This window comes from Gymnodraco acuticeps, unplaced genomic scaffold (genome assembly GCF_902827175.1).
Source record: "Gymnodraco acuticeps unplaced genomic scaffold, fGymAcu1.1, whole genome shotgun sequence".
NCBI lineage: Eukaryota > Metazoa > Chordata > Actinopteri > Perciformes > Bathydraconidae > Gymnodraco > Gymnodraco acuticeps.
This window is the reverse complement of record NW_022990981.1, coordinates 2,948,789-2,975,107: the sequence shown is the minus strand read 5'-3', so window position 1 is coordinate 2,975,107 and position 26,319 is coordinate 2,948,789. Positions and strand designations below refer to the sequence as shown.

The 26,319-nt window shown below is 45.5% G+C and overlaps 1 protein-coding gene and 2 long non-coding RNA genes across 4 annotated transcripts in view; 1 reads left to right on the top strand and 2 right to left on the bottom strand.

Annotated features, from left to right (window-relative positions):
* The window catches only part of hs2st1b (heparan sulfate 2-O-sulfotransferase 1b), a 72,393-nt gene that overhangs the window by 6,358 nt on the left and 39,716 nt on the right, over positions 1-26,319 (top strand). The gene's annotated exons all lie outside the window — the stretch shown is intronic.
* LOC117559071 lies at positions 2,599-3,997 on the bottom strand. Of its 2 annotated transcripts, XR_004570919.1 has the most exons (5): positions 3,925-3,997; positions 3,587-3,844; positions 3,264-3,369; positions 3,072-3,183; positions 2,599-2,984 (listed from the first exon to the last, which is right to left on the bottom strand). It is a non-coding gene; the product is annotated as an uncharacterized LOC117559071 (long non-coding RNA). The 2 variants fall into 2 exon arrangements; XR_004570918.1 differs by having other exon boundaries at positions 2,599-3,183.
* On the bottom strand, positions 15,046-23,309 carry LOC117559073. Its single transcript, XR_004570921.1, has 3 exons — positions 23,271-23,309; positions 15,218-15,387; positions 15,046-15,137 (listed from the first exon to the last, which is right to left on the bottom strand). It is a non-coding gene; the product is annotated as an uncharacterized LOC117559073 (long non-coding RNA).

Sequence of the window (26,319 nt, the reverse complement as noted above, 5' to 3'; positions counted from 1 at the left end):
CACGCACCAGCCAAAAATAACAATGGCAATCTATTGAGTGGCTGGTAAAATTTCAACATTCACTAGGCTAGCCATTTGGCCAGTGGACAAAAATGTTAAAATTTGACCTCTGCAACCGTATTGTTTAATTACACTGGGTCTCTAATTACATCTTTTAAGTCTACTATAAATAAACATATTCCTCTATCCTCTCACTCAAACCCAGTGATAAACCTGTAACATTAACGTTACGTGGTCAACAATAAACCTGTAACCTGCCTATAAACCGACAGATGTATTTATGTATGTAACTATGTATTTTTCTACGTTTAACGTTAGCCAGTAGATGGTGGCAGCGGAACGTAATGATTAACGTTACCGACCTTTTTTATGTCATGTCAAGAGTTGGATGTCAACGCCACTCAACGCAAACAAGTGTGACAAGCAAACATTCACTCATCTTTTCAAATATTCAGTTACAAAGCTAGTAGCAAGCTAAGTTAACATTACATAGCTGATGCTGAGCTAAACATGTTTGCTAACCGTCCATATGCGTTAATGTGACTGACCTCTCCGGGTGAGTTTTCAAGTGCCTGATGAAATTTGACGTTGTTGCACCAGCATCCTTGATTTTAATATTGCAGACTTTGCAGTGTGCGCTCCTTTTGTTGGTGCCGCCGGCGTTTTGTTCGAAGTTGTTATAGTTGAACCTAATTACAAGCGGTACAGCTGCAGGTGTGCCGCCGGTCGCCATGGTGTTACAGTTACCATGATGTTAATGTTAATGTTAAAGGTGGGGTAGGTAAGTTTGAGAAACCGGCTCGAGATACACTTTTTGTTATATTCCATGGAATGCTCTTAACATCCCGATAGCCGGCCCGGCTAAAGTAACTGGATGGCCTACCTGCCTGTCAGCCTCCCATCGGGGCACAAACTTATCTCGTGCCCTCATTGGTCATGTGCGCGTTCGTGTGTGTTGGAGGAGGGGCTTGGTGAGGAAGTGGCCGATTTTCTCCGGTTGTGTATTTTCAAATTCTAGCGATCTCGAGCCGGTTTCTCAAACTTACCTACCCCACCTTTAATACGCCAAAAAATAGAAAACACAATGATTGTTCACGAGTCCCAAAACACGAGTCCAAGTCGAGTCCGAAGTCTTTTGAGCAGGAGTCCAAGTCAAGTCTGAAGTCTCTGTGTTTACATTACATTACATTGCATTTAGCTGACGCTTTTATCCAAAGCGACTTACAATAAGTACATTCGACCAGGAAGACACAACCTTGAAGAAAACAGAATCATATAAGTACATCAGGTTTCATAGAGCTAAACATTTCAAGTGCTACTCAACTGGCTTTAGGTAAGCCAGTCCTTTATTAGTATAAAAGTGCTTCGTTAATAGTTCTAACGCTCGAAGTGGAGTCGAAAGAGATGAGTTTTCAGTTTGCGCCGAAAGATGTGCAAGCTATCTGCCGTCCTGATGTCAATGGGGAGCTCATTCCACCATCTTGGAGCCAGGACAGCAAACCCACGTGTTTTCGCCGATGGGAACTTGGGTCCCCCTCGCAGCGAGGGCGCAACGAGTCGTTTGGCTGATGCAGAGCGTAGTGCACGCGCTGGGGTGTACGGTTTAACCATGTCCTGGATGTAGGAAGGGCCAGATCCATTCGCAGCATGGTAAGCAAGTACCAGTGTCTTGAAGTGGATTCTAGCAGTTACCGGAAGCCAGTGAAGGGAGCGGAGGAGCGGAGTGGTGTGGGAGAATTTAGGAAGGTTGAAGACCAGACGAGCCGCTGCATTCTGGATGAGCTGCAGAGGTCGGATGGCACATGCAGGTAGACCAGCCAGGAGGGAGTTGCAGTAGTCTAGGCGTGAGATGACGAGAGCCTGGACCAGAACCTGAGTCGCTTTCTGAGTCAGCTGGGGACGTATCTTCCTGATGTTGTAAAGCGTGTATCTGCAGCAACGAGTTGTAGCAGCGATGTTTGCAGTGAAGGACAGGTTGTTATCTAGGGTCACACCCAGATTCCTTGCAGTCTGAGTCGGGGAAACAACTGAGGTGCCGATGTTGATTGTTAGGTCAAGAGTGGGACAATCTTTTCCCGGGAGGAAGAGCAGCTCAGTCTTGTCAAGGTTGAGCTTGAGGTGGTGAGCAGACATCCACTGAGAGATGTCAGCTAGACAAGCAGAGATGCGTGCAACGACCTGGGTCTCTGAGCGGGGAAAGGACAGAATTAATTGGGTGTCGTCAGCGTAGCAGTGGTAAGAAAAACCATGCGGGCTAATGACTGATCCGAGCGAGTTTGTGTACAGGGAAAAGAGGAGGGGACCAAGAACAGAGCCCTGAGGGACCCCCGTAATTAATTGACAAGGGTCGGACTCAGTCCCTCTCCAAGTCACCCTGTAGGTACGGTCTTTCAGGTATGAGGTGAGGAGGGAAAGTGCAGAGCCTGAAACTCCAAGTTTTTGGAGAGTGCGAAGGAGGATCTGATGATTCACCGTGTGTGTGTGCGACTTAAGTGCGACTCGAGTCCGAGTCACAAACTCGAGTCCCCATCTCGTGTGTGTGTGGTGTGTGTGTGTGTGTGTGTGTGTGTGTGTGTGTGTGTGTGTGTGTGTGTGTGTGTGTGTGTGTACATTTTTTAGGTTAACATCACTCATCCAGAGTACGCTTTACAATCACGCTGTTAACATTTAACTAAGCAAGCAATGTATAGGTTGGGATCTTATCTGTGGTCCTTTCTGTGTAGAGTCCGTGCTCAGAAGTTCCTTCCACTACACCAATGTTCTCCCATAGTGCAAATACATGCAAGTTTGGTGAATTAAAGTAGAAATGTTCAATATCTGTTATAGTGTTCACCCGGTGAGGTTGAGGTAACCTATCCAGGGTGTATCCCAGTCTTCCAGCCAAATGGTGGTCAGGGAATTAATACAACGTCTTACCCATTGGTCAACCTTGGTGAACCCTGAACTAAGTTCCCCACAGGCCCGACACAGCTGGGATAGGTCATCTGTAAAAAACAAATACCGGCATAAATGTAGTGAAATGCCAAAAAATACAGAATATTTTTTTGTTTCTCTGGTTTAGTCCTGTATACCGGAATTTTTCACCAGGGACATTGCCATGTCGAACCTCATTGAGGCCACACCCGCCTGGTCAACAAGGTATTGGACCTTCTGCTTCTGGTCCAATATTATTTTCTCTGCAAGCTAACAAAGTCTGAGATAAGTATCTTCATATTATTGTTTAGTGACAGATGGTTATATATACACACATTCATAAATGTTACCTTGCAAATCAACACACCGCATGATGCTGTGTCCTGCTGTTTGGGATGATCCATGCTGTCACATGCCCATCTCACAACAGCTGGGTTTGTCTTGCGGACCAGCGATCTACACAGGGAACACATACATTATGTTTTGGACATACAATCCTTTTTAAGTCAAGAACAGCTGAATGTTCACACAGGACAATCTTATGTTATTGAAGTAAAACAGCAGTAATCAGGAACATCATTGATGTGGCTTTGTGTTGCTCCCTTAATATAATCCCACATCCTGAATGCATGAATATATCTAGTAAAGACATTACAGCTGATATTTGATTTACCGTGTTAGGTCTTTGCAGCGGCTTATCTGTTCTTTGATGGCCCCAAATGGGTCCAAAAAGGGACCTGTTTCCCCTCAGATACATGATCTGTGGAAGTGCAACAAATTAAACAGTGTCAAGTGTTATAAAGTAGGCTTACCTCTCCCTCCAACTGCTGTCCTGGGGCCAAGACCATGAGGTTCTCGCTGTAAACTTTGTATGGGCCATACTTGGCCCATAGCGTCTCCTTCCTCCTCCCTGCCCATATGTCTCGGATTACTGTAAAAAAAAAAAGATAACGCATGTTAGTTATTAAGGAAATGCATACTTTGAGGTGTACTTTGTGTCAGTTTACTTACAAGTCTCCACCTCAGAAGATGCTCCTTCTGCCTGACTTGATGGAGCCAGGGTTTGGGAGGATGTGGGGGTGGAGGTGGGTGTGGAGGTGGGTGTGGAGGTCAGTGGACCAGCCAGAGGAGAAGGATCCAACATCCATCCATCTTCTCCCGCTTATCTGTGGTCGGGTCGCAGGGGTAGCAGTTCCAGCAGAGAGCCCCAAACTTTCTTTTCCCTGGCCACATCAACCATCTCTGACTGGGGGATCCCAAGGCGCTCCCAGGCCAGCGAAGAGATATAATCCCTCCACCTGGTCCTAGGTATATCCCTTGGTCTCTTCCCAGCTGGACGTGCCTGGAACACCTCCCTAGGCAGGCGCCCAGGTGGCATCCTAACTAGGTGTCCGAACCACCTCAACTGGCTCCTTTCGACGCGAAGGAGGAGGGGTTCAACTCTGAGTCCCTCCCTGATGACCGAACTTCTCACCTTATCCCTAAGGGAGACACCAGCCACCCTGCGGAGAAAACCCATCTCGGCCGCTTGTATCCGCGATCTCGTTCTTTCGGTCATGACACATCCTTCATGACCATAGGTGAGGGTAGGAATGAAAATGGCCCGTAAGACAGAGAGCTTTGCCTTCTGGCTCAGCTCCCTTTTCGTCACAACGGTGCGGTAAAGCGACTACAGTACCGCTCCCGCTGCTCCGATTCTCGGCCCATCTCACGCTCCATTGTTCCCTCACTCGAGAACAAGACCCTGAGATACTTGAATTCCTTCACTTGGGGTAAGGACTCATTCCCTACTTGGAGTGGATAGTCCATCGGTTTCCTGCTGAGAACCATGGCCTCAGATTTGGAGGTGCTGATCCTCATCCCAGCCGCTTCACAGTCGGTTGCGAACCGATCCAGTGAGTGCTGAAGGTCGCAGACCGATGAAGCCATTAGAACCACATCATCTGCAAAAAGCAGTGGTGCAATCCTTAGTCCACCAAACTGCAGACCCCCTCCCCCACGACTACGCCTGGAAATCTGATCCATGTATATTACAAACAGGATTGGTGACAAAGCGCAGCCCTGGCGGAGGCCAACCCTCACCGGAAATGGGTCCGACTTACTGCCGAGGACCCGGACACAGCTCTCGCTTTGGGAGTACAGAGATTGGATGGCCCTGAGTAGAGACCCCCTCACCCCATACTCCCGCAGCACCTCCCACAGTAACTCCCTGGGAACTCGGTCATACGCCTTCTCCAAGTCTACAAAACACATGTAGACCGGATAAGCGTACTCCCAGGCGGCCTCCAGGATCCTTGCGAGAGTAAAAAGCTGATCCGTCGTTCCACGACCAGGACGGAATCCGCATTGTTCCTCCTCAATCTGAGGTTCGACAATCGGCCTGACCCTCCTTTCGAGTACCTTAGAGTAAACTTTCCCGGGGAGGCTGAGTAGTGTGATGCCTCTGTAATTGGCACACACCCTCTGATCCCCCTTTTTGAAAAGGGGAACCACCACCCCGGTCTGCCACTCCTTCAGTACTTTTTCCGACTTCCACGCAACGTTGATGAGAAGGATCCAACCATTTTTTCAATTTAGCAGGGATCCTCTCCTCTGGCTGGACATAGTGTGCGAGGTGGTCAATGTAGACTTTCATCTTATTGTTTCCCTTTTCTGAAACTATTTCAGCAACTTTCCCCTCAATGTCCACAACCCGGTAAGGTCCCTGCATTTCCACCTCTAGTTTTCTGCCTTTTCTTTGCTCCAACCTTTTTGTTTCTTTTTAAAACCAAGTTGTCCGCTTGGAAGTTGTCCGCTTGCCCTTTCTCCAGTTTCCTCTTGCGGACCCTCTCTTGGCTTCTTTTCATGTTTTTCTTGACAAGCGTGAAAACGGCCTCCTGTTTTTGAAATGCCTTCCAGACATCTTCCCTTTCCACCATCCTTTTGACTTTGTCTTCGGTTATCTGCCACAGAAAACAGTTAGAATGTAGAGGACATACATGTTTGAAATAAAAATAATGCTACAGGATAAGAGATTAACCGGATCTTACTTTGTACTCCTTGGGCACCTCTGATGGGTACCTCGCCTCCCTCCCAAACATCAGAAAGTATGGACTGAACTTTGTAGTCACCTGAAACTTTGTTCTCAGACTGAACATGGTGGGCTGCAGGAATTTGTCCCAACTCACCCGCCACCAGTTTGTTCAGGGACCTAAATTCAGGTAAAGTACAGACACAAGCAGGTAGAAAACAAAATGGTTTCGAATATATGATAAAGCAACCCCTTTATTTACTCTTGTTTTATTTAGGTATAATTTGTGATTACTGTTAATGTAGGAAAAATAATGTTATTTATATGAATTAACATACCTCTGTATTATTCCATTTCATTTTTCCACGAGCCCATTTGTCTGTGGATGATACGGGGAACGCAGGCTTCTTTCGATTCCCAGCCTCACAAAGGTTATAGTTCACCTTGAAGGAAACATTGGGACAAAAATGAAACCACAGTTCACATGTTCCAAAGCTGAAACTGGCTGGAATTGTTTCCTTGTACCTCAATAGGAGTGTACTCCCTCTTTTCTTTGATGCTTGACCTCTTTGATTGGCACTGGGGATACTCAGCAATCTGGAAAAGAAAAAAAAACACACCATAAACTTTTCTGTGCTCCACTTTTGTACCATAATGTGTAATTTACCTCATTATTTTTATAACTCACCCACTTGCGGATGTCATCCACCATGCCAGGCCAATACAATCGTTTCATGATGGCGCCATGTGTTTTCTCTACAGCAAAATGTCCTCCCAATTGGCTGCAGTGAAACTTTAAACAGCTTGTCAGCTTCTTCTAAGGATAACACCATTTTGGCGAGGTGCTCAGCCATGTCCTTTTTTCTTCTGCATATGTAATGCAGTTCTCCATCTGGTATTGAAATGGGGAGATTCCCAGTCGATCGCGAGATGTGTCTGAAAATAGAACAACAATATTCAGTTTTATCGTTCATGTCCTATAACATAATCTTCCTGTGCCAGAATAATGCACTTGAACGCATCAAAGCTTTGTGATTGGCCGGCGTGACCCCATGTGTCGGGGCGTGGCTGGTGGGCAGTGGGCACTATTTCGCTGACGTTGTCCGTGTCAACAGGAGTGACAGTCCGCACACACACAAGACCGCAATTATGGCAGAAGCAAAAGAGCCCAAAATATATAATTTTCACTCCGAGTGGGAGGATGATTATTTTTATCGATTCCAATTCAAAGTCCATCTGTCTCATCTGCAATGCGAGCGTGGCTTTATCGAAGAAGAGTGATTTTAGGAGCGGCATTTCAAAACCGTGCATAAACGCTACGAGACGGAATTCCCTCCTAATTCTGCCCTACGCTCCCAAAAGGGGAGGGACCTGAAAGGACAGCTAAATGCACAGCAATCCCCGCGTCCGGGAGGAAGCACCACAGGGGCCGAGGAGGGCGGGGCCGGGGCAGGGTTGCCCCAACGAGGGCGAGGGGATGCCCTTGCATCCAGGACACCTGTCCCCGTGTCGCATGACCCTGAACAGGCCGTCGGAAGGGGGCCGCAGGAGAGGGCAGGGGCCCCAACGAGGGCATCCCCACCGGGGGGGTGGGGGGCGAGCCATGGAACGGGCCGTCCATAAGGGGGCCGCGGTAAGCGTAGAGGCGAATGAAGATAACATCCGCCCACCGTAGAAAGCTGGGTCGCTGTGCTGCGACGTGGGGACGGGCATGAATGTCTCGGTGGTCCCCAGCAGGGAGGAGCGCTGTCCGGCCGCAGGCGAGGGCACAGCGGCGGCGGGCACTAAGTCCCCGGGAGGCAGGAGCAGTATCCCCGGGAGGCAGGAGCAGTATCCCCGGGAGGCAGGAGCAGTATCCCCGGGAGGCAGGAGCAGTATCCCCGGGAGGAAGGAGCCGTGGACAGGGAAGAGGCCAGATGGGGTCCAGAAGTGCGCCACCCAGGCGCCGATGAAAGCATGGGCGACGTCCGAAACTGTTGGCGAGGGGAGAGGCCAGACAGGGTCCCGAAGCGCGCCACCCATGGGCGGATGAAAGCATGGGCGACATCCGAAACCGTCAAGGCGAAGGGAGACGGGGTCCAGAAGTACGCCACCCAGGCGCCTCTGATAACCACATGTTGTGTACGCAATTTCGTCCCTCTGCGAACGCTGTGCCACACAAGACCCGTTAGCTGTTAGTCGTCGTCGTTAGCCGGTAGCTGCCAGTCGTCGTCGTTAGCTTTTAGCCGTTAGCCGCTAGTCGTTGTCGACGGCCGTTAGCTGTTAGCCGTCAGTCGCTGTCGTCGGCCCCGGAGACTCTGGTAGAGGGCGTGCCTCTACCAGGGAAGGTGCCGCTGCGTGACGGGTCCAGCACCTCAGGGGTAAAACGCCGGGCGGCCAGGAAAAACCGGTCAGCTTCTTCGGCTAAAGCGTGGGGCTCAACACTAGCCGTGTTAGCGAGCGCTGTCTGGACATGCGGCTGCATGTCCCGAAGAAACAGTTCCATGAACAAGAAACCTGGTTCTTCCGTACCTAGCAGGTCAATCAATCAATCAATCAATGTTTATTTATATAGCCCAATATCACAAATGTTACATTTGTCTCAGTGGACTTCACAGTTTGTACAGAATATCAGTATGACAATGCATACTGTCGTGTATCATCTCCATGTGGTCGGAAGGCTTGCTGTTTCCCAGTGCCGAAACGATGTGGAAATAGCGTGCATCCTCATCGGTCATTCCGCGGAGGACGAAACGAGCCTCAGTCGGTGCGAACGATGCAGCCGCAGACGTCTCCCAAAAACTTCGGCAGTTTGAGAAAAACAGCGTCTTCTGCCATGTTCGGTTCAGTCTCGGATACTTCTGCGAGACTTATGTCGGGGTCACCAATGTAGTTCTGAGAGACGGGAGTCGGAGGTGGTGCATCGAAGGTACAAAGTTAGCTTTAATGAGCATCAGAAACACACATGTTGTCGGCTTGAAGCCCGGGAAGAGAAGGGAACACTAGAAAGGAGTGCACACAGTAGGTACTAGAGATATCCCGATCCCTGGATCGGCCCCCGATACTGGGTTTTAAGGTGGATCGGGATCGGCAGATCCAATTAAATGTCATTGCCGATCCATATTTAATATTTCCCATGATTCCATTGTTTGTCGTTGTTGTTCTATTGCATCAGCCGCCATTATCGAGTTGGAAAAGTGGAACGGACACATATCGTTAGCTAGTTAAAATGTCTGCAGTTTGGCATCATTTTAAAAATAACTACAAGTGAGTCGCCGACTGCGACATGCAAAGTCTGTGGTGTGGAAGTCTCACGAGGTGGTGCTAACAGGGTCTCCTACAACACCACAAACCTAATAAAATATCTTAAAAAGCACCACCCCGACGAACACGCCGCCTACTGTAAAGCGACAGCGTCTGCGACTGATGGTATCCATCAACAAACACTGCGGGACAGCTTGAAACGAAAGGATTTACTTCCTCGAGACTCCGAGAGATTTCGCAAGATTACTGAGCTGATTGTGGAGTGCATAGCAGAGGACGACCAGCCAATTTCACTTGTGGAAAACTCCGGTTTTTGTCGTCTAATAAATTATTTGGAGCCGCGCTATGGGATGCCATCCCGCCATTACATTGCTGAAAAAGGTATCCCAGCCCTGCACACCAAGGTGCGTGAACAAGTGCAGCGGCACCTAAAGGAGGCTACCTCAATCGCCCTCACCACAGACCTGTGGAATTCAGGTGTAGCCCCGATGTCGCTCCTCAGTCAGCCCACTGGATAGACTCCAGTTTTACTTTGCACAACGTGGTGCTACATGCAAGTGAGCTGCGTGGCTCTCACACTTCAATGCGTATCCGGAATGCTATAGAAGAGATGCTGGCCAAGTGGGACATCGATAATGACAAGGTGCATGTTGTTATGAGGGACAACGCCGCCAACATGAAGAAGGTAAGCCTTCTTGTTATTGACCACTGATGTTTAGCTACGCATTACCCACGTCAGTAAAGTGCATGCTAATTCCGTCAACAGCATCTTTTAATGAATGGTCATGGGGTAAACTTCCATTTGATGATTTTGACATGATATACTGGATGTATATTAAATGTTCCCTATTCCCAATTATAATTACGTGTGCCCTGGATTTATTTAAAATGATGTCTAGATAACGTGTCTTTTAGACGGCAACCACGTCAACAGGCTAGCAGAAAAGTTAGCCTAGCTTGTTGTCAGCTAACTCACGTCAGCTTAGCCACTAGCACTAGTTGTTATTGGGACAGCAAATAATTAAAACGAAACATTAATATCCTGTTTTATGTCTTATCTAACACTACAGGCTTTCAATACGTTTGTTAGACTTGGAAGTAGCCTACCATATTAATGACAAAACAGCTAGTTTTGAGAGGCTACCTATCAGCAGGAAAAATATTCAGTGCAACTTTTGAAATGTTAAAATCTCAAAAGTCTCATCAGATCATAATGGTTTGGAGGTATCATGCAGATGGTGGACCATAGTGTATAAATTACTCACAAATGTTATGGAAATTTCCCGAGGTTTGTTTAATAAGTTAAGGAAAGTCCAGAAATGTATGTAAGTCAATGAGAGGTAAAGACGTTACCTCTCATTGACTTACATACACTGCTATCCGTTTTGCAACCAGCAGATGGCTGCGCTCTATTTGATACTATTGTGACATCGACTGCTTATTTTCCTCACTGACCAGTATCAATAGGCTATTGATATTCATCTATCTATCTCTCGCCATCATCCTCTCTCCCAATCTCTCGACTGTAGGCATTTGCAGACATGGGGGTGCAGAGCCTGGGCTGTTTCGCACACACACTCCAACTCGAGGTCATCCAAGGCCTTCTCGCCCAGCGAAGCATCATCGATGCAGTCGCCAACGCACGGAAGCTTGTGGGTCATTTTAAGCATTCCCCAAAGGCCTACTCCATCCTCGAAGACATTCAGGTGGTTATCATTTTATTATTATTATTATTAGTAGTAGTAGTAGTACTATGTTATCTTTTTAGTAATTGCACTTTCCCCCCTCCCTGTCATGTCATTGTAAAGCAATCCATCATTAGGCTACACTAGTGTTGAAAGGATGTTAGCCAACAAATAATTAACCTAAATATAGAAGCATTTTGAGTGGCCTACTAGAAAAGCGATACACACAGCTGATTTATTTTAATTATTATCATTATTATTACTTTACAGAAAGACCTGTACATGCCAACACAACGACTCCAGCAGGACGTGTCAGTCAGATGGAACAGCACTCAGTACATGATGCTGGTAGGCTATATGGATGGAAGGAATGAATGCAAAGAATGAATAGATTTTATTTTTTTTACATGTGAATCAGCCTAAATAAATACATTTAGATGTGAGGTATATAGTTCTACTTGTGTTTTACACATGAATGTTAAACTAAGATTTATTTACTTATTTTGCAGAGCCTTCTTCAGCAAAAGAGGCCGCTCAGTGTCTATGCAGCGGACCACGACCTTCCATGCATGCCCTCTGCCAACCAATGGGCGCTTATGGAGAAGGCAGTGGTCTTGAGTCCATTTGAAGAATTGACGAGGGCAGTGAGTGCTGCGACTGCGATCCCTGCAATAACTGTCCTCAAGCGTCATCTTTCCCGTGAAGAGAGCACAGATGCTGGAATCAAGACTATGAAGAGAACACTTCTTTAGGCTGTCACTGAGCGCTTCGACTACGCTGAGACTGAACCAATCTACTCCGTTGCTACATTGGTTGACCCAAGATACAAAGAAAGGCAAGTCCTGTTTGATTCAAAACTTATTTTGCGATATATAATTGCTCAGGCCTAATCAATTCACCACTTGATTATTAATTATCAAATAACATCAAAATAAATGTTCCAAATGTTGTTCTATGACATTGACAACAATAACTTTGATATGCTAAGGGAACGACAACATATGTTAGGAAACAAATAATCCTTTTTAACTAAATGAAATTCTATCCATTTTCAGATTCTTCACAAGTCCAGACCACCAGGAGCTTGCCAAGGAGGCTCTCATTAGAGAGGTGGAGATCATGGAGAGAAAGAGGAAGGCTGGCAGTGAGGTGTCTGCAGAAGAGCCTCCAAGAAAGTCACCACGTCGAGGCGGTGTAGGCTGTGCAGCTGCAAACAGCAGCTTTGTCAGTCTATATGACGAGATCTTGGAGGGGAATGTGGTGGAGTCGAGGCCTGTGAGTACGTCAGCAGTCGTCACTCAGGTGGAGGCCTACCTGGCTGAACAAACCATCCCAAGGTCAGAGAATCCTCTACACTACTGGCGAGCACATGCTACACAGCGACCCGCACTGGCTGATACAGCCATGAAGTTTCTTTGTGCACCTTGTACATCGGTGGACAGTGAGAGACTGTTTAGATGAAAAAAGGTGCAGGTGTTGGTTTTCATTAAAAAAAACCTGCACTACACTTTGAAGAAGTCAGTGCAGTAGATTAAGATGGAGGAAATAAGGAACTATATTACACTGTAAAAATGTTTGTTTAAGTTTAGTGAGTACATGTCTCTGAGATCCCTTAATTACCCACTGTGAAAAATAATAAGTTCAGTTTACGTCTCAAATAAGTAACCAACACTTTGTGTATGTTATGTTTACTTTATGTGTACAATTAATGCAAAGATTTTTAAGTTATGGTTACTTACTTCCAAGAAGTAAAGTTTAGTGAAGCTTACTTGTATTTACTGCTTTTAAATGAGTAACCTTTTGAGTTGTAAAGGGTACTTTATGTTGGATAGTAAAGTTTACCTGCAGAATATTCATACTATAGTTTCTAACTACTGGCAACTTGAACAACCAAAGTCCTATTTAACAGAATAAAGGGAACTGAAAGATTAGATTTTTTTAATTAATATTTCCAAAAAAATGCTCTTATTTGTGATAGTGAGAGGATAAAATCTATTGAGCACAGCTTGGGTGCCTGTTTATTTCTTAATGTATACAAAATTAAATGCTGTTTGCCAACACAAAAAGTGATATCGGAAATCGGTATCGGAAAACCGGTATCGGGAAATATCGGGATCGGAACCTATATGAAAATATCGGGATCGGAAGCTAAAAAATGAGATCGGGACATCCCTAGTAGGTACAGTCAACATGTGCAGTGTTTCCCACAGAATTTGATTATATTTGTGGGGGCGCCCCCCCCCGCGTTGTAAATAAGTGAGCCACACCGGAGTTGAGGGTCTGTGGGGTTTATTCTCCAAAAAATGTAATTAGCAGACGCCTTATTCTAAAGCAATTTACATTAGATTACAGACATTTACATTTAATTACATTCTCCCTGGAGTAACTGAGGGCTAAGTGCCGAGTTCAAATCCCACCTGGAACACCACCACTAGGATGTCTAACAAACTAAATTAAATTTGGCTCGGCTACACAACGCTTCAGATGTTGTGCAAAGTTGGCAGCCTACTTGTTGCAAAGTTTGCACCGTTTGTCTTGACATCCGATTTTACGGGGCTTTCTGAAAAAATATTCTAATGCCCTATCATATGGGAAGGCCTCAGGACAGGGAGGAGATCTTCAAGCAGGCAGCCAGGTGTTCTCCTTGGAGCTGGTTTCGGAGGTCTGTTTTCACCTGAGGATGAAGCAAAATGGAATACCACAAACTGCACTAATAAAGATGCATAATAATTTGTTGTGCTTTTCATCGCCGAGAAATTGCGTTCACAGTTGACACTAGAAACGGGGATAACTAGTCCTATGCCCGCAAGGAGGCTCAGGCAGGGGTAGAGCTCAGCCCATTCATCACATTTGCTTGCCAGCAGACTTATGATCTCATCCTGTGTGTTGTTCTTGAAACAAACAATTGGTTTACCATCATGGCATTGTTGTGTGTGTGTTGTGAACCATAGTTGATTGTAGTCATAATCAGCTTAATTCACCCACCTTGAATGTCCCAGTAAGGTGATTCTTGAAGGATAACCACTCCTGGAGGACGTCATTCCCATGTTGAGGGAGACATTTCCGGGCAAGAGTCTGCAGATAAGAGACTATTGTATCATCTTGTAGAGCAGCTGATTGCGGTCCCAAGACACTAAAGGCCCCAAGGATGTCGAGATCATGGAACCTCCTGTCCAGGTGTATTTCCAGGCCCGTGATGTAAGGGTGGATGACCTACAACAGATCAATATATTTTTTAGGAAGAGCCTACACCCCCTTTACTACAGTCATTAAGGGCCAGGCCAGAGTTTGTTCAGGACTACAAATAATAATAGTAATACAAATAAACATTTTCTTTGAAGAGGAAGGGGGAAATTCATTCATTTTAAACTTAGGCATTTACCTCTCGCTGGAATCTGGCCCACTGCTCCTCCCTAGGCACTTCTTGGACCATCTCACACCCTCTCCTTTTCCTCCTCCTCCTCGTGCTGTATATTGAAGGCTCCAAGTCCTTGGGGATCATCGAGGTCCTGATGGAGGCGGGACAGGAATGATCCAGGGAGTGGAGTCTGTCCAGCCTCTTTGATGCTCCTCAGAGTCTGGATTGTGGCAGGAACCTACATTTAAAAAGGAATAGCTGCTGTTTTGTATTGGTCAGACATGCAAACAACCCTCATTTCAATGTATCAAATCAAACAGATTTTAATAAATAGAAGTGCACATTTAGCATACCTGCAGCTTGATGTGTAGAAAGTTGACCTGTGGCTTCTGAAAGGTTTTGGACAGGCGTGTGAGATGGGGCAAAACATCAGCCTGAAGGTAAACCGCTGCCACAAATCTGTACGTAGCACAGAATGTGTAGAGTCCCTTTGCCCCTGGACATCTCCTCACTTCTGCCTCCTCTGCCAAGGCTCCAAGGACTGCACTCAGGTTCCTCTGTAGGGTCTCGATGGCCTTGTGCTGAGAGAGCCAGCGTGTGTCCTTCACTTCCTGGAAATGTTGCAATTAAAGACATAATTAGTTATGAATAGACAGACAATAACTACTGTGGTATCAAATTACTATTACCTTCATTTTCAAGTCACTGACACCCAGGGTGGTGGATGCTGCCTTGAGTGTTGCGGTACGGTTGGCACTGTTTCGGAAGTAGAGATGGAGATCTTGAAGGTGGTCTCTGAAAGTGGCCATGTACCTGACATTATTCGATGAGTCCTTGCAGACAAGGGCCAATCTGTGAGCAGCACAAGCCACAGCCACAATCTTGGGGAAGCTGTCTGCAAGTTGCTTTGCAACCCCATTCAAACGCCCTGAATTTAAATAAAATGATTTAGTGACAAACATGGGATACAACAAACAACATAATCTCACATGGGCATACAATTATTACCTGTCATAACGGCTGCCCCGTCTGTCCCGAGTCCATAAAGTTTCTCTGTTGGGAGGTCCTTCTTCAGCATGACATCCTTGATGGCGTTCACGACAGTGTTTGCTTTGCCATCGGCAATAGCGACCAGGTCCAGGAATTGATTTAACACATGTCCCTCCTTATCCAGGTATCTGAGAAAAAGCATAGGCAAGTATTTAGTATTCACAGTTCAGGACCCAGGATTAATGGCATTCTGACTTCTAACCAAATAAATGTTCCCATACCGGACATGCACATCTGCACAGTTGACTGATAATTGACACATCTGTGCTCTCATCGACTTCCAGGCTAATTGCCTGCGATGATTTCATCTCGATGAGAATGGGCTCCTCAACGACTTGTGCTAGGATCTCAAGCATCTCGTCGATGATACGATGAGACCTATAATTATTCCTCTGGTCAATCTTGATTTAGGGAAAAGGGAGGAAAATAAGGACTTTGTAATTTGGTAAACATTTTCATTAAAGGAGCAGGAGGCGGCCGCCGATTTATGGCAGAATATTTAATTTCTCATTATATCATGACAATAATCGATAGTAATCAAACAAATAAAGACGTTATAGAAATGAAAAACATCCGTAGTCTGTGGAAGGGGCAGGAGCGAAAACAAAACATCCAATCAATCGCATCACCAAGTTGATTGGAATGGCCTAGCTGTCTGTCAAACTGCCTAATGAACACGCATTGTTAATGGGCTTTGGAGGCATTCTGATTTGAAACAAAGTCTAAGTTCATCCAAAAATCAACGGCCATCTCCTGCTCCTTTAATGTAAAGATTGAATGTAATCTTAAATAATGGCTAGGTGACCTTTACCTTTAATTTCCTGAAATAGTCACACCCTAGAAGCTCAGCCAGGCTCAAAAGCTTGGGGTAGTTTGTGTGGAGGGCCAGTTCATTCTTTATGAGCCAGTAAAGACACTTGAACCCACCAATGATTGCCTCATGCTCCAAAACAATAGTGGGCTCAAAGGAGTTCATCACTGAGATGCCTGTAAATTACAAAATATTAAAATAATTAAAAAAGTATTACTCAAGTTATGTTATTATTAGGGCTGTCAAGTTAACGCGTTAATAACAAAAAAAAATTAACGCCACTAATTATTTTAACGCGATTAACGCATGTGTATTTTTTTTCCTCGGCCGCCTCGTAGTTTCAGAGCGCATCGAGTTTAAAATACCATCTACAAGCTGATGCTGACAGCCCCGCTCCTGCCGCCCGCTTGTGGCAGACCACACTTCCACGCTCACCGGCAGGCACTGACTGGCTGTTGGGAGGACCGGGAGGGTGTGTGTATGTGTGGCCCGAGCGAGCGAGAGAGAGACCTTACGTGCATTGTTGTTGTTAGCATCTGGTGCTAGCTAGCTGCGCTAACGGATATGGAGCTGTTTAAATGAAAACAGAGGAGCGACATTTCGCCACAACTGCGCCGAGCACTTGACTTTATGCAGGAAGCCAGACAGTGGGACATTGTACAAAAAGTCAGCACACTCAGCACGGATAGTGCGCAACATGATTGCAGCGTCCAGGCAGCTCCCGTTCGAGCATATGCCTTGAGTTGCACATAGCTCCAATGATCCATCACACACACACACACACTCACGCGTGTGTGCGCGCACACACACACACACACACACACACACACACACACACACACACACACACACACACACACACACACACACACACACACACACACACCCATTTGTGTATTGTATTATTGTATGAGAAAGGTTCCAGGTTGAATTGAGGCGAATATTTGTAATGTTCAGAGGTTGTTGTGTTTAATATTCATGAGAATATTTGTCATTGTTCAAATGATAATAAACATTAGCATAAAGCATATTTGTCCACTCATATGTTGATAAGAGTATTAAAAACTTGAAAAATATTCCTCTAAGGTACATTTAGAACAGATAAAAAATGTGCGATTAATCGCGATTAACTATGGACAATCATGCGATTAATCGCGATTAAATATTTTAATCGACTGACAGCCCTAGTTATTATATACCTGCTGTTGAAATTGGAACATACCAGATGCAAGAGATGCCTGACATCTGATGCTCTCCTAATGGTGCTCTGTAGCAATGTGCCAGTCCAAGTAATCTTTTCCAAACGACACAGCTCCAACCTCAACAAAAGGCCTCTTTCCCCCGCCACGTCCTTTCTTAATTGCAGGCTTGTGGTGCCTGCACAGTCGACAGAACATCCCTAATAAGTAGAGCAATCATTTATCATACTTGCTAAATAGCCACACATATACCTGATCATGTATTATTTGTTGATATGTATATATTTTTAATCTTTAAATAATATAGGCAAGAAGAAGACAAGAAAGAAAACGAGAAATAAAAACATGTCTGATTATTTATTCATGAATCATAGCCCAAATTATGCAGATATTAAATGTACCATGCTGTGTGTGGTCAAATCCAGTGCGTCTATGCTTGCTGCTTGCTGATGTCTTGTCTGCAAGGCACACAATTACAGAAATGAGGCACAGAAGAATAGAAATGATGCCTCAAAAATCTGGTTCTCTGAACACCTGACCTGCTTATATATCTCTCTGTTTTTGCTGTCAATCTCACCTGCTGCTTTTGAGCTAGCTGGCTCTGCCACGGCTCCCTGACCCTCTCTTGCTGCTACACTAGCACTGGTTGAAGCCTGGAAATATTTCAAACAAATTAATTGGATAGCTAATCACACTGGTCGGACTGTTCAGCTTTCCCGCGTGTCCCACCAACGCAGGGCCGCCCCTCCCTGTAGGCCAATCACGCAGGCTGCATTGGGCCCTGCCCAGAGGGCCTCAGCTGCTGTGCGCAGTTCCCCCCCCCCCCCCCCCCCCGCGAGAGTGAGAGGTGACAAGGGGAGCACGTCTGTAACCCGACACCGTTGCAATGAATCGACATCTGACCAATCACGGCTTTGATACGGCCACTAGTGCAGGTGAAGAGATGTCGGTGAAAAGACACTTTCAGTCCGGAGCAAGCAAGAGGGAAAAAAACTAAAACATGAAGAAACTAGAGCATCACTCGAAGGTGGGTTATTGTATGAGTCAAATGTACAACTTGCAAATGTTGTATAAGTCAAATTGCCAATTGCCATATTAAAACATCAGCTGCAATTCACGACATGAAGAAGGCAGTCTCTGCATAGCATATATATAGGCTAATGGAGATGCAGTTATTTCCAGCATTCTTTATTTACCATTCATTCAAGTATGTTATGCCTTTTATCTGCTAATGTACAGGAGGAAGAGTGATACACTGTCTGTCTAGTTGGCTTACATAACAGTTAAAGTTTACAGCTTAAAAAACATGGCGCATTTGTTCCCCTCTTATTCATTTTTATGTCAATTTGCACAGTTCATGGTGATGCTCAGCCTCTCCCCTTAACTCCTAACAGTCATCATCATGTCAACCACAACACAGAGAAATACTGATAGAAATGTGTGTGTAGTTGTTGATACATTGCTGACAGAGGGAACTAGAATACAGATTTAAGAAATATCAGTTTTTGAGCATGTCATAAGCATGTTTTGTCTTGACTATATTACAACTATATTATAATAAAATAATATAGTATTTATATTATTGAATTGATTATGATTATTAGTAGAAGTAGTTTATTTGCATTCATTATATTTTAATCTTTTTGAGGCTAGTTTTTGGCAGAAATGCAGACGTATTCACCGGTAAACGCATACTGAACGACATACATGCACATTTACCATTGACCTCACTGTATAAAAAAGTAACTGTGTTGATAATAATAATAAACAGGAATTATATTTGCAAAGTAGCCTACTTTGTTTCCAAAAAAAATGTTTTCACTCCTGTCAGTTGGGGGGGCCTCATCTCACAATGTCGCTTGGGGCCCCAAGTTGGCCAGGGGCGGCCCTGCACCAACGTGTGTTTCTAGCTAGGTACTCTTGCTAATACCTCTGTTCCAGGCTGTCTTTGCTCCTCTTCAGGATGAGCCCGTTTCTGCCTCTGAAAATATGTTTCTATATTCAACTGGATTGAGGGAGCAAACATCATTCAGCGTCAGAGTTAAAGAATTAAATGCAGTGGGTAGTTGACTAACGTTAGGAGCGCTATAATGCAGTGCTTGAATTGGAATGAAAAAGGTGCCAGTACTCTAAAATCAGCAACTTTTTCAAGTCAATTTTATATATATACAGCCCACAAACAAGAATTTGGCTACTATAATGCTGGTGGGTTTGTCTCTTTACTACTGTATATTTTAGAAAGGTTCACTGTACTTAACATTTTTTATGATAGGCAGCGGATATGGCTAAAGCTCAGTAAGGTCAATATTAACTGAAAATATAGCAATCAAAGTCTAGATCTTCTGCTGAAGACACATGAAGCAGAGACCTTTCAGGTGAGAGCCCCTCTGGTGGTGTTCAACATTAATGACAAGGAAACAAAGCTCTGGTCAGAAGCATTTTTTATAAAAAGCTTTAACAAAATTAAGTATTTCTGTACATTTTGAATGCAATCTAACTTTCCAACTCAGAAAACGAAAAACGAAAAAGTGCCAAAAGTCTTCTCACATGGCTGAGCTGCTTTGCAATATACTTCACCACTGAAGAATACAAATATGTATAAAGTAAACTATGATGCAATCTAACTTTCCAACTCAGAAAAATGATAAAGAGCATGAACAAAGAACATGTAAAAACAAATGCAAAATTTGCACAATCTAAAATGAGAAACTGTAACTGCAAGTAACAAAGTCTGAGCCATGGTAAAGAGTTACATTGAACACCAAGCTGATCAGATAACTCCCTGGTTGGTCTGAAGTCCTTCTATCTCCAGGATCTGTACAAATCGGCACATTATGCCAAAAGTCTTCTCACTGGGTGAGCTGCTTTGCAATATACTTCACATTGTTAGAAAAGGCTCCAGAAGGCCTTGGGGACATCAGTATCAGGGGCTGGAGCTGGACAGGCTCTTTCATCAGCACTTCTCCTTCCCTTTGCCAGCCAGGACCTCACATACTGTTCCGGATTGAACTGTCCTAGTGATGGTCCATTACATTTAATGAAAACCAGGCTGGACAGTCGGCTGACAGAGAGAGCATTCCTTTTTGCAGTAAGGATATCGTTCATGCAGCTGAATGCCCGCTCACACTCACTAGTGGAGACAGCGATGGTTCGGACTGCTTTCAGTAGAGGCTCCATGGCAGCAGGTGTACGGGATGCCCTGGTTTCCTTGTATTCGCGAAAGCCCTGAACAGTCTCTCTTCTGTCCACTTTCAGCACTTCGCACAAACGTAGCACCTCTACGTCCCCATACTGTACGTCTAACTCCTCTTCAGGCCAACTTCCAGGATGGATAACTTTCATGTCCTGGATTAGCTGATTGTCCCGGGCCTCCCGGCCATGTAATGGGATTTCTCTTGTGCTGACATGAGAGGAGGTTGTGGAAGTCATTCTGTGTCTCAGATTCTCTACCATACTGCGGAAAAAACTGACCTGCATGAATCTGTACAAGCCTGCCATTCTCACGCAGGGCAACACCCTTGAAGGACTTCTCAGCTAGAGCTGTATGAACTGTAGTCATGTGTGGGCCAGGCATGGTGACCATGGATTCAAAAACTCGTATTTCTCGAGTTAAGAGCCTATCTGCTGTAGGCAGTGCCATCTCTCTTTTTTGGAGTTGCCGAGAGAGGTCGCTGAGCTCTGTGAGCGCATCGTACATCAGTCCCAGATTGCTGACAAACGTTGCAGATGTGAGCACATCATCCAGGCCCTTGTACTTTGCTCTGTCTCTGGAATCCCTGCTCGTGTCGTTTGCAGCATTTGTGAAGTGATCATGAAGCACTCGGTAGTTTTCCCAGACTGCTCTGACGCTCCTTTCACTTGAAGCCACCCAGCGGATGGACAAAACACGCCCTATCACCAGGAGACGCTGTCCGACTGCTTGCGCACACTGCGCTAACTGCCTCTGATTTTTGGGGGAGGCATGGAACAAGGAATAGAGTTTGTCAAAAAAGATCTGGAAATGATTGAGCCCTGAGACCTCCTTGACCACATCCCCAACTGCCAGCTCTAGACGATGATTGGAGCAGTGCCACACAAACAGGCTTGGGAATTTACTACACAACTGGGTAGCAACGCCTGTTCTCTTCCCTAGCATGACTGAAGCCCCATCACATGCAAAAGAAACGAAACACTGACCTAAAAAGTCCTCGTTAAAATCTCTTCCAAGACACTCCATTAACGCCTTTGTGATGTCATTAGCCGTTGTTCCATCCAACTCGATCAGCTCCCAAAAAAAACGTTTCGGGCTCAGCATCAGCTAATGCTGAGCGTAGACACACAACAAGCACCGTTTTACCACTAATAGTGGTAGATTCATCGACCAAAACACAGTTTTCTTTGGTTTTCTGTAATGTCTTTTGCCATTTTTTTCTTCAGCTCATGAGCTATGTGGTCGATGATTTCGCCACAGGTTTTATTGGAGTGCAAAACCCTGCCCACGTTCAGCCCATTCAGTTTCTGTACATTCAAATCAATTGGCATGTCTGTGAATGGCCGGCTATGTTTGCCAATTTTATATGCCGTTCGAAAAACTCTGATAGTGGTGTCTAATTCAGATTTATGCATAGACTGCACTTGATGTTGAATAGTTTCACGTGAAGCAGATGTAAGGATGTCAGCAGCTTTTACATGGGCTTGTGATTCTTTATGTTCTTTGATTTTTTTTCTCAGGCTAACTTGTTGTTTGCCCTTGTCAACACCGAAATGAGACACTGCACACTCACCCCATTCAGTTGACAGTTTCAGTCCTTGTCCAGTGTGTATTCCCAAAGATTTGACATCTCTGCATATCCGACATCCTAGCTTCTTATCTTTAAGAAGGAGCCATGCATTGGTCTTGCAAAAATATTGCACCTGGTCCGTTGTCCAGCAGTCAGGTGCATCGCTTTGCCCGGTGTTGGTGGTGGCAGTTGCGCCAGCAGCAGCTAACTTTAGAGGCTCTGGAGGAGGCGGCGGAGCTAGTGCTAATGCTAATGCACTAGAACTTGGAGCAGGAGGATCAACCAAAGAAAGCTCCCCATCAGACACAATTTACAACACAGGCACAGCATTCTCTGTATTTGAAGTTTCTTCCGGCGACAACCGCTGTCTTTTTGCACTTTTATTAATCCACGCTAACATTTTAGAAATGCTAATTTGTGACGTGACTTGCTTCCTTCTCTCGGGGGGCGTGCCTGCTCTGTTCTATCACTCTACATAGCCACCCACTGGGTGGGAGTTGCACTGCATAAACACAACACACGTGCATCTAGGTATGTAAATTGTAAAGCATTAAAACATGGTTTTACTAACAGTTTTCAGTATGTTGTTACTTCGGCATTATTATTATTATTATTATTTTGAAACGTGTATTACTATTAAATCACGGTCAAATAGGTTAATTTTGACAGTCGTTTCCACCACAGTATTTACATGGAGAAGATAAGCCCCGCCCCCTCTCCAGCACGTTCTGTTTGAATGACAGGAGTAAACAGCTGACAGCCGCTGTGAAACTCCAGCGGTTAGAGCGATGAGAATGTCCGTTCGGCACCTCATGACGCATCTACTGAGTACCGGGCGGCTGTATATATATATATATGGATGTATAATAAGAACGGCGGGAGAGTGTTGAGTACTGGCACGGTGCATGAGTACCGGAGTACCGCCAGCATGCCGGTACTGAGCAAGAAGTGCCGGTACTCCATGGGTCAGAACCAGAAGTGCCGGTACTGCGTACCGGTGAGTACCGGCCCAATTCCAGCACTGCTATAATGTTATAATGCGTGCTAACCTCGACAACCCAGCTAGCAACTAGCTAGCTAGGCTCCTTTCATGCTTGCTAGCTAATAACTTATTTGAAGAGCTGGGTCTCCGCGATTTACAGCGTGATACGAACAGAGAGACTAACTTATCAGAAACTTAGAAACTTAACTTATCTTGAATACATCCATTTTGGACAAATGTATGCATATAGCCTACCAACCATTCGTGAAGTGATTCTCCGGCACGCAGCATCTGGTTTCCAACTTCAGAAATGTCTTGCAGAGAGGAGGGGGCGGGGCTCAGGGGCCGTTGAGAACAAAGAGCGAGCAAAGAGGGGCTGAGTGGGTAACTGTGCTCTTCAATGAAATATATATTTTATTCAAAAATTATTTTTATTTTTTTGGAAAAAAAATATTTTTTACGAGATCTATTTGTGGCGGACGATATTTAATTGTGGCGGCCCGCCACAAATAAATCAATATATGGGAAACACTGATGTGTCCGTGCTGAACAATACCCCCAACCCGTAGTTCCATGAGTGAATTATGTCAATCAATGATCACTACAATACTCTTTATATAGCTACTTACTTTAAAACGTATTTCTACGACAGTAAATGTGATAAATTGATTCAACATCATCACCTGGGCGCCTCCCTAGGGAGGTGTTCCAGGCACGTCCAGCTGGGAAGAGACCAAGGGGTAGACCTAGGACCAGGTGGAGGGATTATATCTCTTCGCTGGCCTGGGAGCGCCTTGGGATCCCCCAGTCAGAGCTGGTTGATGTCGCCAGAGAAAAGAAAGTTTGGGGCTCTCTGCTGGAACTGCTACCCCCGCGACCCGACCACGGATAAGCGGGAGAAGATGGATGGATGGATCATCAATAACCCCCAAAATTGGCCAAGCCATTTTTAAACTATTGTCCATATTGGCTATATTGCAATTTAATGCTAATAAACACAATTTATGCTAATTGTGCCTATTGCCCAACATATGCAAGTTGGCATCGGGCAGTTTCTATGTGCTGGGGACCCGTACTATACATTTCTAACATAAAGCTTTGTTATACTCAACATTTCAGGGTTCACAATGCTGGTAACTATATTACTACTGTATAGAGAGGCGAAGTCGCGCCCATCTACTTCCGACCCATGGGACCTTATTTCGGAAAGATTATGTTTTGAAGTCAATGGGGAGAGAAAGATTATCTTTCGATCCCGTTTGAATTGTGCCAGGAATTACACATGATGTTTGTTACGACCCGTCCCCCAACCAAGCGGTAGTGGCTCGTGGGAAGACCCGTAACATAAAAACAAACCACGCCAAACACAGAATATCGTTAACGACGGGCATTTATTGTCAGCACAGCCGTAATTTACATGCCTACCGGCAAAAAGGAACCAAGTCTGGAGGACGGCAAAAAAACAAACAAAAAGGAAGAAGGGGGCCTGGGCCAGCCACACCATGGGCCGTAGGACCCAGACTTCCCTCCTCTACCCAGAGATCTAACACAACCATACTGGGAAAAAAACAAAGCTGTGAAAAATCATACACTAACATCCTCCAGAGTTCACACAATATAAGACAGCAAAAGAATAATGGATCCACACGTGGGGTGAGAGGAAATCCACGGATATAATCCCTCGGCATCAGAGCAGGAAAAGAGAGCCTTCTTCTCCTCCAGCTTCTCCTTTTAACGTCCCCAGCTGAATGTCATTAGGACACTTGGGGGAGGCGGAGCCAGGGGCGGACCAGGTGTACCTGTGCAGCAGAGAGACAGAGAAAAGCAACACAAGCACGTAACACCCCCACCATGAGTTATTTTGTATTTAAAAAAAACAATCACAACAATCGACTTTAAGTCGACAGAAGTGCTCAACCACTCAGTCCACACACCGAACAGGGTACATATCAGTCAAAACACAAAAAAAAAACTTGCAACCACTGCGACATTTTAAGAACAGTAACACCTCCATGTGGTTTAGAGCCAGAACCATAGCCAGTGCTTCCTTTTCGACTGTGGAACCAACGATGGAACACACCCGCTGGTGGGGATTGAATTTCCCGGAGCGGTACGACACAGGGCGCTCCACCTCACGATCAGCTCCAATACATCTGCACGCTGCGCATCAGGCAAGTGTGCCAAATGAGACTCCATATTGACCAGAGTCTCCGCAGCGATCGGGGCCTCCAAGGTGAAGGGGTGTCACTTTTAGCACTGGACAGCACCTCCACACAGGCAGCGACAGGGTTATGAACAGCCCCAGGGCTTATCGTACCTGATTTCCCACCCTCACGCCATGATGGAGGATCCCTGACCGGTCTGTCCAATCCTGTAGCCGTAAAACTGTCGCGGGTGACTGCCACCGCATTCACTCCCGGCTTAACGAGCACTCTGCCACCGGCTAAATCATTCCCCAAGACCAAATCTACCCCTTCAATGGGAAGACATGGCCGAACCCCGACAGTTACCGGACCTGTGACCAGATCTGACTCAAGATGAATATTATGCAATGGCGAACCCACACACTGCATACCAAACCCCTCACGAGAACACCCGAACCCACAGCAGACTCCTCAGAGAGGGGCAACACACCCCTCATCATAAAGGATTGTGAAGCTGCTGTATGCCTCAAAATGGTCACTGGAACCCTGTTGTTCTTCCCTGGTAAAGACACCATCCCCTCCATGAAAAACGGAGCAAATACTTCCAGTTCAGATTTGAAAGACCCTGGCTTTGAAGTACTCACCAAAGCGATCGTCTTTACAGGCTTCTTCTCATCCCGCAAAGCATAACAATTCGCAACAATATGACCTATTTTCTTGCAGAAATAACACACTGGGCTATCTCTGGTTCCCCAATTCACCTCCCTCGCCTTTTCCTCCACAGCTCTCGGCATGCTGCCCTGTAACGGCATGTTAGCGGAGCTTTCCCTGACCTTGTTGTCACCAAACCGGGCCTGCGCTCTATCCCTCTCACCGAAGACAGACTTGTGGGTGAGGACATACTCGTCAGCCAAAACCGCAGCATCAGACAGTTTCATAGGTTTTTGCTCATTTATATATGTGGCTACTCTGTCAGGCAAACAGTTTTTAAATTCCTCCATGAGCATCAACGTCGACGAGCACCACCAATCAAACAGTCCCTCTTTCTCACGGGCGAACTCCACATAAGCTTGAGAATCCCTTTTTCTAAAACTGCGAAACCTCTGACGATACACCTCTGGCACCAGCTCATAGGTGCGCAGAATTGCTGCTTTTACCTGCCCA